The following is a 16,183-nucleotide window of genomic DNA, read 5'->3' on the forward strand; positions in this document are numbered from 1 at the left end:
TTGCACTAAAAGAAGTAGATCCATACATTACACGTCCTCCTCTTTAGATTAGCGTAACATAAAACTGTACGTGTAGCAAAACTTTTAATTTCCGTTTAACAGACCATATTCAAATAAACATGCTTTCACAATACCAGTCCATAACTGACTTCACCATACTAAAGATTCAGTCTTTAGTATGACGCGTGTGACGCTCATGTTACTTTCAGGATAGCGCCTCTGGACCTGTGGCGTGGAATCAGGTTTGGCCAGTGTCTTGTCAGAGACACCTTTCTCTGTTTCAGGTGTCAGCAGTAACATGATCATCACTGAGAGGTAAGTCTGGTAGAAACATAGAAACATAAAAAACCTACAGCACAATACAGGCCCTTTGGCCCACAAAGCTGTGTCAAACATGTCCTTACCTTAGAAATTACCCAGGGTTATCCATAGCCTTCTATTTTTCTAAGCTCCATGTACCTGTCCAGGAGTCTCTTAAAAGACCGTATTGTTTCCACCTCCATCACCATCACCGGCAGCCCATTCCACACACTCACCACTCTGAGTAAAAAACTTACCCCTGACATCTCCTCTGTACCTACTTTCAAGCATCTTAAAACTGTGCCCTCTCGTGCCAACCATTTCAGCCCTGGGTAAAAGCCTCTGACTATGCACACGATCAATGCCTCTCATCATCTTATACACCGGTAGCTGTAATCTGTACGTCTTTTTGGATGCAGTCAGCTTGGGTGTGTTCTTTGGCTGAACATCTAGTATCTGGTCTAATGATGTCTGCATGTATGATCTCCAACAGCCACTGTGTACATCACAGGTTCTGTTCTTGTATCAGTTCTATTGGGTGTCTACTTGTCTCCTTGGTAATCACACCCTAGGGCTTTCTGTCTAACCTCGACAGTCCTTGCTGATTTACTTGAGCTACTACTACTGTTCTGACCGTGCAAATATAAAGAAGGAAAACAATAAATAAATTTGGGGAGAAGAAAAATCTATCTGCAGCTTTTTTTTTCTTCTCTCTCTCAAGCCTCTCTGAGCTGAATCCTCAAAGAGCTAAAGCTTCAACTCCCCACTCTAACACTGTCCATTTCAGCAATAGCCAACACACACAGAAAGCTGGAGAAACTCAGCAGGCCAGGCAGCATCTAAGTTGAATGGTGAAAGAGTCAGAAGGCCATGGCAGGAAGAAAAAGTAGGGAGGAACACCAGAGGGAGGTGATGGGTGGGCAAGAAGATAAGGTGAGAGAGGCAAAAGGGGGTGGGAAATGTGGGGCGTGGGTGGGGCATCAGTAGAAGTTTGAGAAATCGATGTTCAAGCCATCAGGTTGGAGCTACAAAACGGAATATAAGGTGCTCTTCCCTCCCCCCACTTTTAAAATCTACTCCTCAGCTTTTTATCTCCAGTCCTGCCAAAGGGTTTCGGCCCAAAATATCGATTTTGCATTGATTGATGCTGCCTGGCCTGCTCTAGTATTTTGTGTGTGTGTTGCCTGGATTTCCAGCATCTGCAGATTGTCTCTTGTTTGTGATTTCAGCAATAGCCACTCTGCTTACCCCTGCCTTATTTTATTTTATTGTTGCTAATCAATCTCTATTGCTTATTGCCCCACTCCTCAATATCCCAAACTGCCATGAATATGTCCTCAATCAGCAAACCTGACTGAGCTATGTCTTCGCACGTTTCACATCACTGATTTCTTCTTACTTTTACTCCATCTTTTCTGTCTTGAGTCAGAACCTTCCTACTTATTTCTGTGACACCTCAATTGCCCTCTATCTTTTTGCCAGTTTTCAGTTCCCAGGATTTCAACCAGTTCACATGAACCACAGACATAAATTCCCACCAACCAGATGATTTGAGGGCTTGTGATTCTTCCTTGAGCAGATGTGAAACTACTTCCAGCCTTGCATCCTTTCCTCAAAACTTTTTTGATACTTTGACAAGTATACTGGCAGGGCTTCTTGTATTTACTCGTCCTGCTGCTATTCTGTTCTCATCTTCACATTGCCCAGTTCTTGACTCTCCCTTTCTCTATTGGTCCCCTTGTAAAAAAAAACATCCGTTACAAGCCTAGAGATTCTCTCAGCTATTTTCAACATTCTTCCTCATTCTCCACCATATCTGTTCTGATGTGAAACCTCTCACACAGATGTCTCCAAGATGTTTTTTGATTTCCCAAATAATGGAGCTTCCTTCCTGCAGCTTTGCACTCAGCCCCTCTCCTTTTAGACATGGCAAGGATAGGTTTTCCTGATCCTTTGCCTCTGGCCCACCAATATCTGGATTCAACACATTGGCAAGGCTTGCATGTGACAAAGTAAAATCGGTCTTTATTGCACCCACCATGATCGCATCAACCATAACGCTTTCTATGCTTGCTTCAAACAGAAAGTCTGTGAAACAACGCGTCTCACTTTGATGATGGTTGATGCGCCTGTACCCACATTCATCCCAGGCAGACATTAGGTCACCTTTCATGAGTGTGCTCATGGAAAGCAACTGGTCTGGCGATAGTCCCTAGCCAAGACCTCGGGTCTCATTTGGACTTACTGATACTGACAGCTTAACCTCTCGCTGCCCCAGTCTGAGGTTCCCATGTGCCTCAAGAAGACCAATTCAATGTACTGTTCTTGGTTTTCACAATGAGGTTTCCTCTGCACTGGATAAGCCAAATGCAAACTGTGACTATTTTGTAGTGCACCTGCAGTCAATCCTCAAGGTAACCCTAATCTTTGATTTGTGTGGCATTTCATTCTCATTTTACTTCCGCTCTGATTTACTTTAAGTGTCCTGTAGCCTGCTGCATTGTTATAAGCAGGCTTGACATAATCCTAAGGGACAAAGCCTCCTGTACTCTCTGAGTGTGTTGCAGCCTTTCAGACTCAGCATGGGCTTGATCATTCACTTCTCAAGAGGGCTGTGGAGGCTCATTCACAGAGTACCTTGAAAACAGGAATCAACATTTCAGGAATGAAACGATCTGGAGTTAACATAAGAAAGTGGCATCAGGGTGAAAGATTAATTTTGGGTTTATAGAATGGCAGAGCAGGAATGGGGACTGAATGGATAACTTCTTCTATTTCTTATGTTCTACTTCATATTCTCATCTGGCTACAATATGTTGGCAACATAGTAACATGTGCTCTTTGATCTAAGTAGTAATTTAAAACATCTTTTCTCTTTGGATTAATCCTTTTCACCACTCCCCTTCTCTTATTTTTTGATCTGCTTTATTTTGGAATTAGACAATTAGATTTACAATATGGGGCATAATAGAATGACAAAAAATGCTGAAGCTCTCACACTTAGTAATCTCCACAAACATTTTTAAATATATTCTTCAAAGAAATGAAAACAGAAACAAACAATGTGGGAATACATTATTCCCTGTGATTGTAGGACTGCACGATACAAGTAGTACATGTTATATCCCCGAATTCCAGTAGAGCATTGAACTTATTGTCTGCTGATGTCATATTATTGGATAGAACAGCTACAATATGGGATAAACAAAGTTAGATTCTAACATCTGTGTAATCCCTGGAGAAATGACAGTGCCAATCCTTAATAATTATTGCCAGAGTTGCCAGCAAACTGAATGAAAATGATTCAGCAAAAAAAAACAGTAATGAGCATTCATTAGATGAAATAGTAGGTGAGAAGGGGAGATTGGAAATTATATTTGTAGACTCAAGTTGCCATACTATTTTGAGTTCTGTCAATTCTGTAGGAGGAGGTTGATTTCTGCCTCTCTGGTGTACAGTGGTATGCAAAAGTTTGGGCACCCCGGTCAAAATTTCTGTTACTGTGAATAGCTAAGTGAGTAAAAGATGACCTGATTTCCAAAAGGCATAAAGTTAAAGATGACACATTTCTTTAATATTTTAAACAAGATTACTTTTTTAATTTCCATCTTTTACAGTTTCAAAATAACAAAAAAGGAAAAGGGCCTGAAGCAAAAGTTTAGGCACCCTGCATGGTCAGTGCTTAGTAACAGACCCTTTGCCAAGTATCACAGCTTGTAAACACTTTCTGTAGTCAGCTAAGAGTCTTTCAATTCCTGTTTGGGGGATTATTGCCCATTCTTCCCTGCAAAAAGCTTCTAGTTCTGTGAGATTCTTGGGCCGTCTTGCATGCACTGCTCTTTTTAAGTCTATCCACAGATTTTCAATGATGTTTAGGTCAGGGGACTGTGAGGGCCATGGCAAAACCTTCAGCTTGCACCTCTTGAGGTAGTCCATTGTGGATTTTGAGGTGTGTTTAGGGTCATTATCCTGGTGTAGAAGCCATCCGCTTTTCATCTTCAGTTTTTTTTATAGATGGTGTGATGTTTGCTTCCAGAATTTGCTGGTATTTAATAGAATTCATTCTTCCCTCTACCAGTGAAATATTCCCCGTGCCAATGGTTGCAACACGAGTCCAAAGCATGATTGATCCACCTCCATGCTTAACAGTTGGAGAGGTGTTCTTTTCATGAAATTCTGCACCCTTTTTTCTCCAAACATACCTTTGCTAATTGCGGCCAGAAAGTTCTATTTTAACTTCATCAGTCCACAGGACTTGTTTCCAAAATGCATCAGGCTTGTTTAGATGTTCCTTTGCAAACTTCTGACATTGAATTTTGTGGTGAGGATGCAGGAAAGGTTTTCTTCTGATGACTCTTCCACAAAGGATATATTTGTGTAGGTGTCGCTGCACAGTAGAACAATGCACCGCCACTCCAGAGTTTGCTAAATCTTCTTGAAGGTCTTTTGCAGTCAAACGGGGGTTTTGATTTACCTTTCTGGTAGTCCTACGAGCAGATCTCTCAGAAAGTTTTCTTGGTCTTCCAGACCTCAACTTGACCTCCACCATTCCTGTTAACTGCCATTTCTTAATTACATTATGAACTGAGGAAACAGCTACCTGAAAACGCTTTGCTATCTTCTTATAGCCTTCTCCTGCTTTGTGGGCATTGTTTATTTTAATTTTCAGAGTGCTAGGCAGTTGTTTAGAGGAGCCAATGGGTGCTGATTGTTGGGACAAGGTTTGAGGAGTCAGGGCATTAATAAAGCTTTGAAATTTGCATCACCTGGCCTATCTGCACGATGACTGTGAACAAGCCATAGCTCTAACAAGCTAATTAAGGTCTGAGACCTTGGTAAAAATTATCCGAGAGCTCAAATCTCTTGGGGTGCCCAAAATTTTGCATGGTGCTCCTTTCCTTTCTCACTCTAAAATTGTACAAAACAAAAAATACACTAATCTTGCTTAAAATGTTGAAAAGAATGTTTCAACATTAACTTTATGACCTTTGGAGATCAGTTCATCTTCTACTCACTTAACTATTCATAGTAACAGAAATTTTGACCAGGGTGCCCAAACTTTGGCATGCCACTTTCGGTATGTCGCATAATAATTGGACAAATGAGGAAAATGATTGTTCTCGATTGGATTTCTTATACACAGCTTGATCTAATCTAAATTGAAGCCCAGTTTCCAGAAATGAAATTATGTTCCTACCATTCTCAACTGACAATCAATTCAGCCTATTGTCTTTTTTTAATGGGCATGATCTAAACACCGCACTCTAAATTTACTTCAAAATCTTTATATCACTTTGTAAGTATGATAATCGCATTTGAACTCCGAAGACCTCGGGTATTATTGCTGATGTTTAGTGCACAATACTGATCTGCATGTGACTGCACTACCTGCTTTACTGTTCCAGTGGCAGAAGTGCATCAGTTGTGAGATTCTCCCTACCCAACATCCCCAAATTTAAAGCAACAAATTTTGCAATATGCTCAACAACTGGAATATATGTCTAGGATTGATTGCTTTCACTAATAAGTCAGACGTTGACCAAATTTTATTGAATTGAAAACCATCAGGTAAGAAAATGCAGCTGTGGACTTTTTCAAGCAAATGTAAAGATTAATTGGGATCTTCACTCTTTCTCTAATTCAAAGGTCAGATTTAAATAATTATCAAAGGATGTGTATGTCACTATATACTACCCTGAATTTCATTTTCTTTCAGGAGTTCACAGTAGAATAAAGAAGTACAATAGAATTATTGAAAAACAGAACATAAACAAAGACTGACAGGTGACGAATGTGCAAAAGAAGATAAATACAAATAATAATAATCAATATTAATAATAATAATAAACCAAAAATAATCCAAGGCATTTTCCAGGGCCTGCAATTTACTGAAATGGATGAAAATGGAGTATTATATCAGAAACAACCAAATGAATCTTACCTTGACACTCTTTCTATACATGGACAATTTGAAATTATATGCTCCTTCATCAGAAAAGCTAAAGTGATTAAATCAAATAGTAGAACTATTTTCTAAAGATATAAGCATGAACTTTGGACTAGATAAGTACAGATTATTAAACATAAAGAAAGGTGCAATAGAACTAATAAAATACAAACCAGAAAAGCAGGATACAATGCAACTGATGGATAAATGTGAAACATATACGTATCTGGGATACCAACGAGGAAAGAGACCAGATCATAGTGTGATTAAGGGAAAACTTAAAACAGAATTTACTTCAAGGCTTAAGAAAACCTGCTCGGCAGTAAAAATATAACGAAGGCAATAAACATTTTCACTATACCCATATCAACGTATTGTTTTGGCATCATATCTTGATCTGAAACCAATCAGGAAAATTTACAAAAAAAAAGAACTGAAATTAAATGACAAATTTTAGAAAACACTATGTACACTTGAACACAGTTCGATTATCATTACCTAGGACAGAAGGAGGCAGAGGAAATATAGATATAAAAAACCTTACACAACTGTCAGATAAAGCTTTTAGTGAAATACTTTCATCAACGTAAACAGGATTCAGCACTTCGTGCAAGCATATGTAATTCTGATAAGAAGTACACAGCACTAAACTTAAATAAAAGAACAACTCAGAAAAATGAAGAAATTATCACAATGGGAGAAAAGGTTAAAAAATGGAAGAACATAACTTTTTATGGAAGACATACCAACAATCAGAGCAGGTTAGATGTCGAAAAAGAAGTGTCAACAATCAGTATCCTTCTGTGTTTCGAGTATGGTGCCGAATTGCCACTTGACATGTGTGATTGCTTTCCGGAGATCATACCTGGATCTCTTGTACTTTCTTTGGTTGGCAGACTTGAACGGCCCTGATCTAGCCCTCAGCAGATTGTGGTTCTCTTAGTTCATGAATGAATGCACGCAGCATAAGGAATAAAACAGATGATCTTGAAATTCAGCTACAGATCGGCAAATATGACATTGTGGCCATCTCTGAAACCTGGCTAAAGGACGGCTGCCATTAGGAGCTGAACATCAAAGGATAAACAGTGTATCAGAAAGATAGGTTAGCAGGCAGAGGGGGTGGAGAGGCTCGGTGTACAAGAAATAATATTAAATCATTGGAAAGAGATTACATAGGATTGGAAGGTGTGGAGTCTCTATGGGTTGAGTTAAGAAATGGCAAGGGCAAAAGGATCCTAATGGCAATTGTATACAGGCCTCCAAACAGCAGCTAGGATGTGGATTACATATTACAGCAGGAGATATAAAAGGCATGTCAGAAGGGCAATGTCATGATAATCGTTGGGGACTTTAACATGGAAGTGGATTGGGAAAACCAGGTCAGTACTGCACCTCAAGAGAGAGAATTTGTAGAATGTCTCAGGCATGGCTTTTTAGAAACTGCTTGTTGTTGAATCCACTAGTCGTTTGGCTGTGGTGCAACGATCCGGAGTTGATAAGAAAGCTTAAGGTTAAGGAACCCTAATGGAGCAGTGACCTGATAGAATGCACCCTCGGGTTCTGAAGGAAGAAGCTGGAGAGATTGCGGAGGCATTAACGATGATCTTTCAGGAATCGATAGATTCTGGCATTGTACCGTATGATTGGAAAATTGCAAGTGTTACTCTGCTATTTAAGAAGGGTGGGAAGCAGCAGAAAGGAAACTATAGACCTGTTAGCCTGACATCAGTGGTTGGGAAGTTGTTGGAATTGATTGTTAAGGATGAGGTTACTGAGTACCTGCAGGCACATGACAAGATAGGCCAAAGCCAGCATGGTTTCCTGAAAGGAAAATCCTGCCTGACAAACCTACTGCAATTCTTTGAGGAAATTACAAGCAGGGTAGACAAAGGAGATGTAGTAGACGTGGTGTACTTGGATTTTCAGAAGGTCTTTGACAAAGTGCTGCACATGCAGCTGCTTAGCAAGATAAAATCCCATGGAATCACAGGAAAGCTACTAGTGTGGGTGGAGCATTGGCTGGTTGGCAGAAAGCAGAGAGTGGGAATAAAGAGATCCTATTTTGGCTGCCTGCCGGTTACTAGTGGAGTTCCACAGGGGTCAGTGTTGGGACTGCTGCTTTTTATGATGTATGTCAATGCTTTAGACTATGGTATTAATGGATTTCTGACTAAATTTGCCGATGGTATAAAGATAGGTGGAGGAGTGGGTAATGTTGAAGAAACAGAGAGCCTGCAGAGAGAGTTAGATAGTTTAGGGGAATGGGGAAAGAAGTGGCAAACAAAATACAATGTTGGAAAATGTATGGTCATGCACTTTGGTGGAAGGAAAAAATGGGCAGACTATTATTTAGATGGGGAGAGAATTCAGAATGCAGAGATGCAAAGAGACTTGGGAGTCCTTGTGCAAGAAACCCTAAAGTTGGCTTGGTTGTGAAGAAGGCAAATGCAATGTTGGCATTCATTTCTAGATGTAAAGAGTATAAGAATAGGGATGTGATTTTGAGGCTCTATAAGGCACTTGTGAGACCACACTTAGAGTATTGTGTGCAGTTTTGGGCTCCTTATTTTAGAAAGGATGTACTGACATTGCAGAGTGTTCAGAGAAGATTCACGAGAATGATTCCAGGAATGAAAGGGTTACCGTGTGAGGAATGTCTGGCAGCTCTTGGGCTGTATTCCCTGGAGTTCAGGAGAATGAGACAGATCTCATAGAAACATTCTGAATGTTAAAAGACATGAAAAGATTAGATATGGCAAAGTTATTTCCCCTGGTAGGGGATTCTAGGACAAGAAGGCATAACTTCAAAATTGAAGGATGTCCTTTTAGTACTGAGATAACAAGAAATCTATGGAATTAGTTGCCATGAGCAGCTGTGGAGGCCAAGTCATTGGGGCGTATTTAAGGCAGAGATAAATAGGTTCTTTGTTATCCAGGGCATCAAAGGGTATGGGGTGAAAGCGGGGGAGTGTGGAAGAATTAGATCAGCCCATGATTGAATGGCAGAGCAGACTCGATGGGCCAAATGGTCTACTTCTGCTCCTATACCTTATGGTCTTGGTCTTATGATCCAGGATTTCTGGCTGGGAAGGATTCAGAGTGCTTATGTAGGTAACACTCATCCAAGAAAGTCTTTATAAAGTCCTGTTGCATATTCATTCAGGTCCTCTATTGAGTCCTTGAACATGGCCTCATCCACCAAACCAAAGTTTCTGTAGTTGCTCCTCTGCGCCTCCTCATGATCAAACTCTGTTGTCCTTACCTCTGGCTCCTCTACCTGTATGCGAGTAGGATGAGGAAGAGCTGATGACCAGATTTCCAAAAATGCAGTCTCGGGATTGATCAGTAGATATTCTTAATGGTAGTGTAGTGGTGATTGCGTGTCTTGGGAGCTCTGTTGCTGCAGGTGATGTGCTGATGGTAACTGGGCAGTGATTTCTTCAAGCAAGCCTGATTGTAAGTCCACCGCAAGAGTGTGAAAGGTGTGAGGGCAGGCTGTTTCTTGTATGCAGATCAAGGCACTTAATACGTTGAATGCTTGCTTAACCTGTTCCTTTCTAAGAGTTTCTTAAATGCCCCTCATGTATCTGTTTCTACCAGTACCTGTGGTAGGGCGGTCCAAGCATCCACCAACCTCTGTGCAAATTAGTTACCTCCAACATCCCCCTGTGCTTTCCTCCAATCACCTGAAAACCTTAAAACTATGCCCCTCATACTGGCCATTTCTGCTCTGGTAAGGAGTCTCTGGCTATTTACTCTATTTACGTCCCTTATCATCTTGTACACTTCTATTAAGTCACCTCTCATCTTCCTTTGCTCTAAAGAGAAAAGCCCTTGCTCGCTCAAGCTATCTTCATAAGACAAGCCCTCCAGCTTACGCCACATTCTGGTAAATCCCCTCTGCTCCCTCTGTAAAGCTTCCACGTCCTTCCTATAGTGAGGCAAACAGAACTGGACACAACATTCCAAGTTTTGATATCATGACAAATCCATCCTCAGGTCAGCTAAAGCATGGCATTAAATTGTATTGTAAAGGTTATCGATAAAGCCGACCTTTATAGGCAAATCAATGGAAATTTCAATTCAAATGGAAGGTTACTTGTGTAAAACAATAACTCAACTTCTTTCTCAATATATGTCATCTTACCTGCTGTATATTTTTCACATGTCCATTTTTTAATTTGAAACTTTCAATGTCAATCTCAAGCATGGCAGCACTATGAACATTCAAATTTGAAATCATTTTAAGGGTCTTATGCTTTAAATAACAATCCTAAATCTTTATCATAAAGGAATATGTTGTAACTCTCGTCAGGATCATGAGAGAATATTTTCCCCTTGCATTAATGAGTCAATTGCCAACACTGTTCATGAAACTCAATATTATATAAAAGAAAAAGAACAAGTAAATTTATGGGATTATTCATACAAAGATGGCAAGTAACAAAACACAGATGCAGACTTTTATAGGCAAATGTGGAAATAAATTATGATCATCTTCTGTAATTATCTGCGATTTATGGCCTGTGGGCAGTGCCTTTCTTAGTGAACAATCCTAAAAAAGCTCCCTTTATTGCCTCTGCACCATTTTTATCAATTAAGGTTGCAGGATGTGAGTTTAATCAGTAGCTCATGACCAAATGCTATTATCTGGATACCCACTGCACCCACTTCACACCTGAAAACATCATGAAGGACTTATAAGTTTCTGCATAAAAATAGGACAATGAACCTACAATAATGCTGCACCAAGAACAGACCTTTTGCCTCAAGATATTGTGCTGAACTAATAAAACCAATAATCAAATGCCTAAGTGGGCTGAGAAGTGGCAGATAGAGTTCAACCCGGAGAAGTGTGAGGCGGTATACTTTGGAAGGACAATCTCCAAGGCAGAGTACAAAGTAAATGGCAGGATACTTGGTAGTGTGGAGGAGCAGAGGGATCTGGGGGTACATGTCCACAGATCCCTGAAAGTTGCTTCACAGGTAGCTAGAGCAAACATGAGGAAATCTGCAGATGCTGGAAATTCAAACAACATACACAAAATGCTGGTGGAACACAGCAGGTCAGGCAGCAACTATAAGGAGAAGCACTGTCGACGTTTCGGGCCGAGACCCTTCGTCAGGACTAACTGAAAGGAAAGATAGTAAGAGATTTGAAAATAGTGGGGGGAGGGGGAAATGCGAAATGATAGGAGAAGACCGGAGGGGGTGGGATGAAGCTAAGAGCTGGAAAGGTGATTGGCGAAAGTGATACAGAGCTGGAGAAGGGAAAGGATCATGGGAAGGGAGGCCTCGGGAGAAAGAAAGGGGGAGGGGGTGGAGCACCAGAAGGAGGTGGAGAACAGGCAGGGTGATGGGCAGAGAGAGAGAGAGAGAGAGAGAGAGAAAAACAAACAACTAAATATGTCAGGGATGGGGTAAGAAGGGGAGGAGGGGCATTAACAGAAGTTAAAGAAGTCACTGTTCATGCCATCAGGTTGGAGGCTAACCAGCCTGTATATAAGGTGTTGTTCCTCCAACCTGAGTGTGGTTTCATCTTGACAGTAGAGGAGGCCATGGATAGACATATCAGAATGGGAATGGGACGTGGAATTAAAATGTGTGGCCACTGGGAGATCTTGCTTTCTCTGGTGGACCGAGCCTAGGTATTCAGCGAAACGGTCTCCCAGCCTGCGTCGGGTCTCGCCAATATATAAAAGGCCACACTGGGAGCATCGGACGCAGTATACCACACCAGCCGACTCACAGGTGAAGTGTCGCCTCACCTGGAAGGACTGTCTGTGGCCCTGAATGGTGGTGAGGGAGGAAGTGTAAGGGCAGGTGTAGCACTTGTTCCGCTTACAAGGATAAGTGCCAGGAGGGAGATCGGTGGGAAGGGATTGGGGGGGGGGGTGGGGACGAGTGGACAAGGGAGTCGTGTAGGGAGTGATCCCTGCGGAAAGCAGAAAGAGGGAGGAGGGAAAGATGTGCTTGGTAGTGGGATCCCTTTGGAGGTGGCGGAAGTTATGGAGAATTATACGTTGGACCTGGAGGCTGGTGGGGTGGTAGGTGAGGACAAGGGGAACCCTATCCCGAGTGGGCTGGCGGGTGGATGGGGTGAGGGCAGATGTGCGGGAAATGGGAAAGATGCATTTGAGAGCAGAGTTGATGGTGGAAGAAGGGAAGCCCCTTTGTTTAAAAAAGGAAGACATATCCTTCATCCTGGAATGAAAAGCCTCATCCTGAGAGCAGATGCGGCGGAGACGGAGGAATTGTGAGAAGGGGATAGCATTTTTGCAAGAGACAGGGTGGGAAGAGGAATAGTCCAGGTAGCTGTGAGAGTCTTTAGGCTTATAGTAGATATCAGTAGATAAGCCGTCTCCAGAGATGCAGACAGAAAGATCAAGAAAGGGGAGGGAGGTGTCGGAAATAGACCAGGGAAATTTGAGGGCAGGGTGAAAGTTAGAGGCAAAGTTAATGAAGTCAACGAGCTCAGCATACGTGCAGGAGGCAGCGCCAATGCAGTCGTCGATGTAGCGAAGGTAAAGAGGGGGACGGATACCCGTATAGACTTGGAACATGGACTGTTCCACAAAGCCACCAAAAAGGCAGGCATAACTGGGACCAGTACAGGTGCCCATGGCTATACCCTTGGTTTGGAGGAAGTGGGAGGAGCTAAAGGAGAAATTATTGAGAGTAAGAACTAATTCCGCTAGACGGAGGAGAGTGGTGGTAGAGTGGAATTGGTTAGGTCTGGAATCCAAAAAGAAGCGAAGAGCTTTGAAACCATCCTGGTGGGGGATGGAGGTATATAGGGACTGGACGTCCATGGTGAAAATAAGGCGGTGGGGGCCAGGGAACTTAAAATCATTGAAAAAATTCAAAGCATGAGAAGTGTCACGAACATAGGTGGGAAGAGATTGAACAAGGGGGGATAAAACAGTGTCAAGGTATGCAGAAATGACTTCGGTGGGGCAGGAGCAAGCTGAGCTACCTGGACAGGCAGGTTTGTGAATCTTGGGTAGGAGGTAGAACGGGAAGTGCGTGGTGTGGGAACTATGAGGTTGGTGGCAGTGGATGGGAGATCCCCAGAGCTGATAAGGTTGGTGATGGTGTAGGAGACAGTGGCCTGGTGCTCCTTAGTGGGGTCATGATCAAGGGGTAAATAAGAGGAGGTATCAGAGAGTTGTCGCTGTGCCTCGGCCAGGCAGAGGTCAGTACGCCAGACAACAACAGCTCCCACCTTATCAGTAAGTTTTATAGTCAGGTTAGGATTGGTGCAGAGGGAGTGGAGAGCAGAGCGTTCAGAAGGAGTGAGGTTGGAATTGGAACACGGAGCGGTGAAGTCAAGACGGTTGATGTCCCGTTGGCAATTAGCAATAAAGAGATCCAGAGCAGGCGGAAGACCAGAGCAGGGTGTCCATGAAGAGGAGGAGGGTTGAAGACGGGAGAAGGGATCATCGGTGGGGGTAGGATAGACCATGCCAAAGAAATAAGCTCGGAGTCGGAGCCGGCGGAAGAAGAGTTCAGCATCATGGCGTACGCGGAACTCGCTGAGGTTTGGGCGAAGGGAGACAAAGCTGAGGCCCTTACTGAGGACAGAATGCTCTGCCTCAGAAAGTTGAAGATCGGAGGGAATGTTAAAGACCCGGCACGGATAAGAGATGGGATCAGAGAGGGGAGGAAGGCTGGTAGTGTCAGTGGAGAGGGAAGGGTTGGGGTGAGAGGAAGATGGAGCCTCTGGTAGCTAGGGTAGTTAAGAAAGCTTATGGGGTGTTAGTTTTCATAAGTCGAGGGATAGAGTTTAAGAGTCGCGAGGTAATGATGCAGCTCTATAAAACTCTGCTTAGGCCACTCTTGGAGTACTGTGTCCAGTTCTGGTTGCACTATAGGAAGGATGTGGAAGCATTGGAAAGGGTACAGAGGAGATTTACCAGGATGCTGCCTGGTTTAGAGAGTATGGATTATGATCAGAGATTAAGGGAGCTAGGGCTTTACTCTTTGGAGAGAAGGAGGATGAGAGGAGACATGATAGAGATGTACAAGACATTAAGAGGAATAGACAGAGTGGACAGCCAGAGCCTCTTTCCCAGGGCACCACTGCTCAGTACAAGAGGACATGGCTTTAAGGTAAGGGGAGGGAAGTTCAAGGGGGATATTAGAGGAAGGTTTTTCACTCAGAGAGTGGTTGGTGTGTGGAACGCACTGCCTGAGTCAGTGGTGGAGGCAGATACACTAGTGAAGTTTAAGAGACTACTAGACAGGTATATGGAGGAATTTAACCTGGGGGGTTATATGGGAGGCAGGGTTTGAGGGTCGGCACAACATTGTGGGCTGAAGGGCCTATACTGTGCTGTACTATTCTATGTTCTAAGTAAATTACTCCCTTCTGCCTACACAATGTCCCTAAGCTCCCATTCTTTGCACTTTCATGTGCCTGTCTAAGAGACTCTTGAAATTCTCCACTGTGTTTGCATCCACCATCATCCCTGGTGCTACATCCCAGGCTTCCATCGCCCTCTGTGCAAAAATATTTACCCCACTCATCTCCATTGCCCTCAAATATTGGTCATCTTGATCTTGGGAGAAGATACTGTCTACCTATACCTCTTGTAACCTTATGATCCTCTATCAGATCACCCCTCGTAATGGGCCAAGGAGTAGTCAACTTTGTTCCATATGGCTTATAAGCATTTGCTGTTATTCACCCAGTCAGGGCTCTTCTCTGTGTAATAACTTGTGAATGTATTTCAATACAGTAACAATAACTCTTCGAATCTTCGTGCAATGCCAAAGTACCTGGTATGTACAAGCCAACTGCTTGTATCTAAGTTGTTCTGCAGGTGTCTGCACATTCCTGTTGTTCTGAATCCCAAAAAGACAATATCAGGGTATTTAAATGCTCACTCATTCTATTTCAACTTCGTATTGCTTTTCTGTAACTTTCCTCAGCAACTCCAAGTGATTTTGTTTTTCACTATGGAGAGAAGGATACCATCTTCATTGATTGGCCCTGCTGTTTCCCTTGTAGTCACAAGGTACGCTGCAGATGCTGGGGTCAAAGCAACACGTACAACAAGCTGGAGGAACTCAGCAGGTCGGGCAGCATCCGTGGAAAGGAGCCGTCAACGTTTCAGGCCGAGACCCTTCGTCAGGACTAAAGAGGGAGGGGGCAGGGGCCCTATAAAGAAGGTGGGGGGAGGGTGGGAAGGAGAAGGCTGGTAGGTGCCAGGTGAAAAATAAATCAGAGGAAAGATCAAAGGGTGGGGGAGGAGAAGCAGGGAGGGGATAGGCAGGAAAGGTGAAGAAGGAACGAAACGGGAAAGCACTATGTGTAGTAGAAGAAGGCAGAATCATGAGAGAGGTGATAGGCAGCTGGAGGAGGAGGCAGAGTGAAACTGGGATGGGGGAATGGAGAGGGAGGGAATTACCAGAAGTTGGAGAATTCGATGTTCATACCAAGGGGCTGGAGACTATCCAGATGGTATATGAGGTATTGCTCCTCCAACCTGAGTTTGCATCATGGCAGTAGAGGAGGCCATGTATGGACATATCCAAATGGGAATGTGAAGCAGAATTGAACTGGGTGGCAACCGGGAGATCCTGTCTGTTATGGCAGACAGAGCGGAGGTACTCGACGAATCGGTCCCCCAATCTGCGTCTGGTCTCGCCGATGTAGAGGAGGCCGCACTGGGAGCACCGGATGAAATAGATTACCCCAACAGACTCACAAGTAAAGTGTTGCCTCACCTGGAAGGACGGTTTGGGGCCCTGAATGGTGGTAAGAGAGGAGGTGTAGGGACAGGGATAAGTGCCAGGTGGGAGATCTGTGGGGAAGGACGTGTGGACCAGGCAGTTGCTTGTATTATTTTATAGTACTGTAGTATTTTAGTGTTGTAGTATAGTAATTGTAGTATTTTATCCATTATTAATTGAAAGGTCATTGGAACG

Source organism: Hemitrygon akajei, chromosome 1 (assembly GCF_048418815.1).
Source record: "Hemitrygon akajei chromosome 1, sHemAka1.3, whole genome shotgun sequence".
NCBI lineage: Eukaryota > Metazoa > Chordata > Chondrichthyes > Myliobatiformes > Dasyatidae > Hemitrygon > Hemitrygon akajei.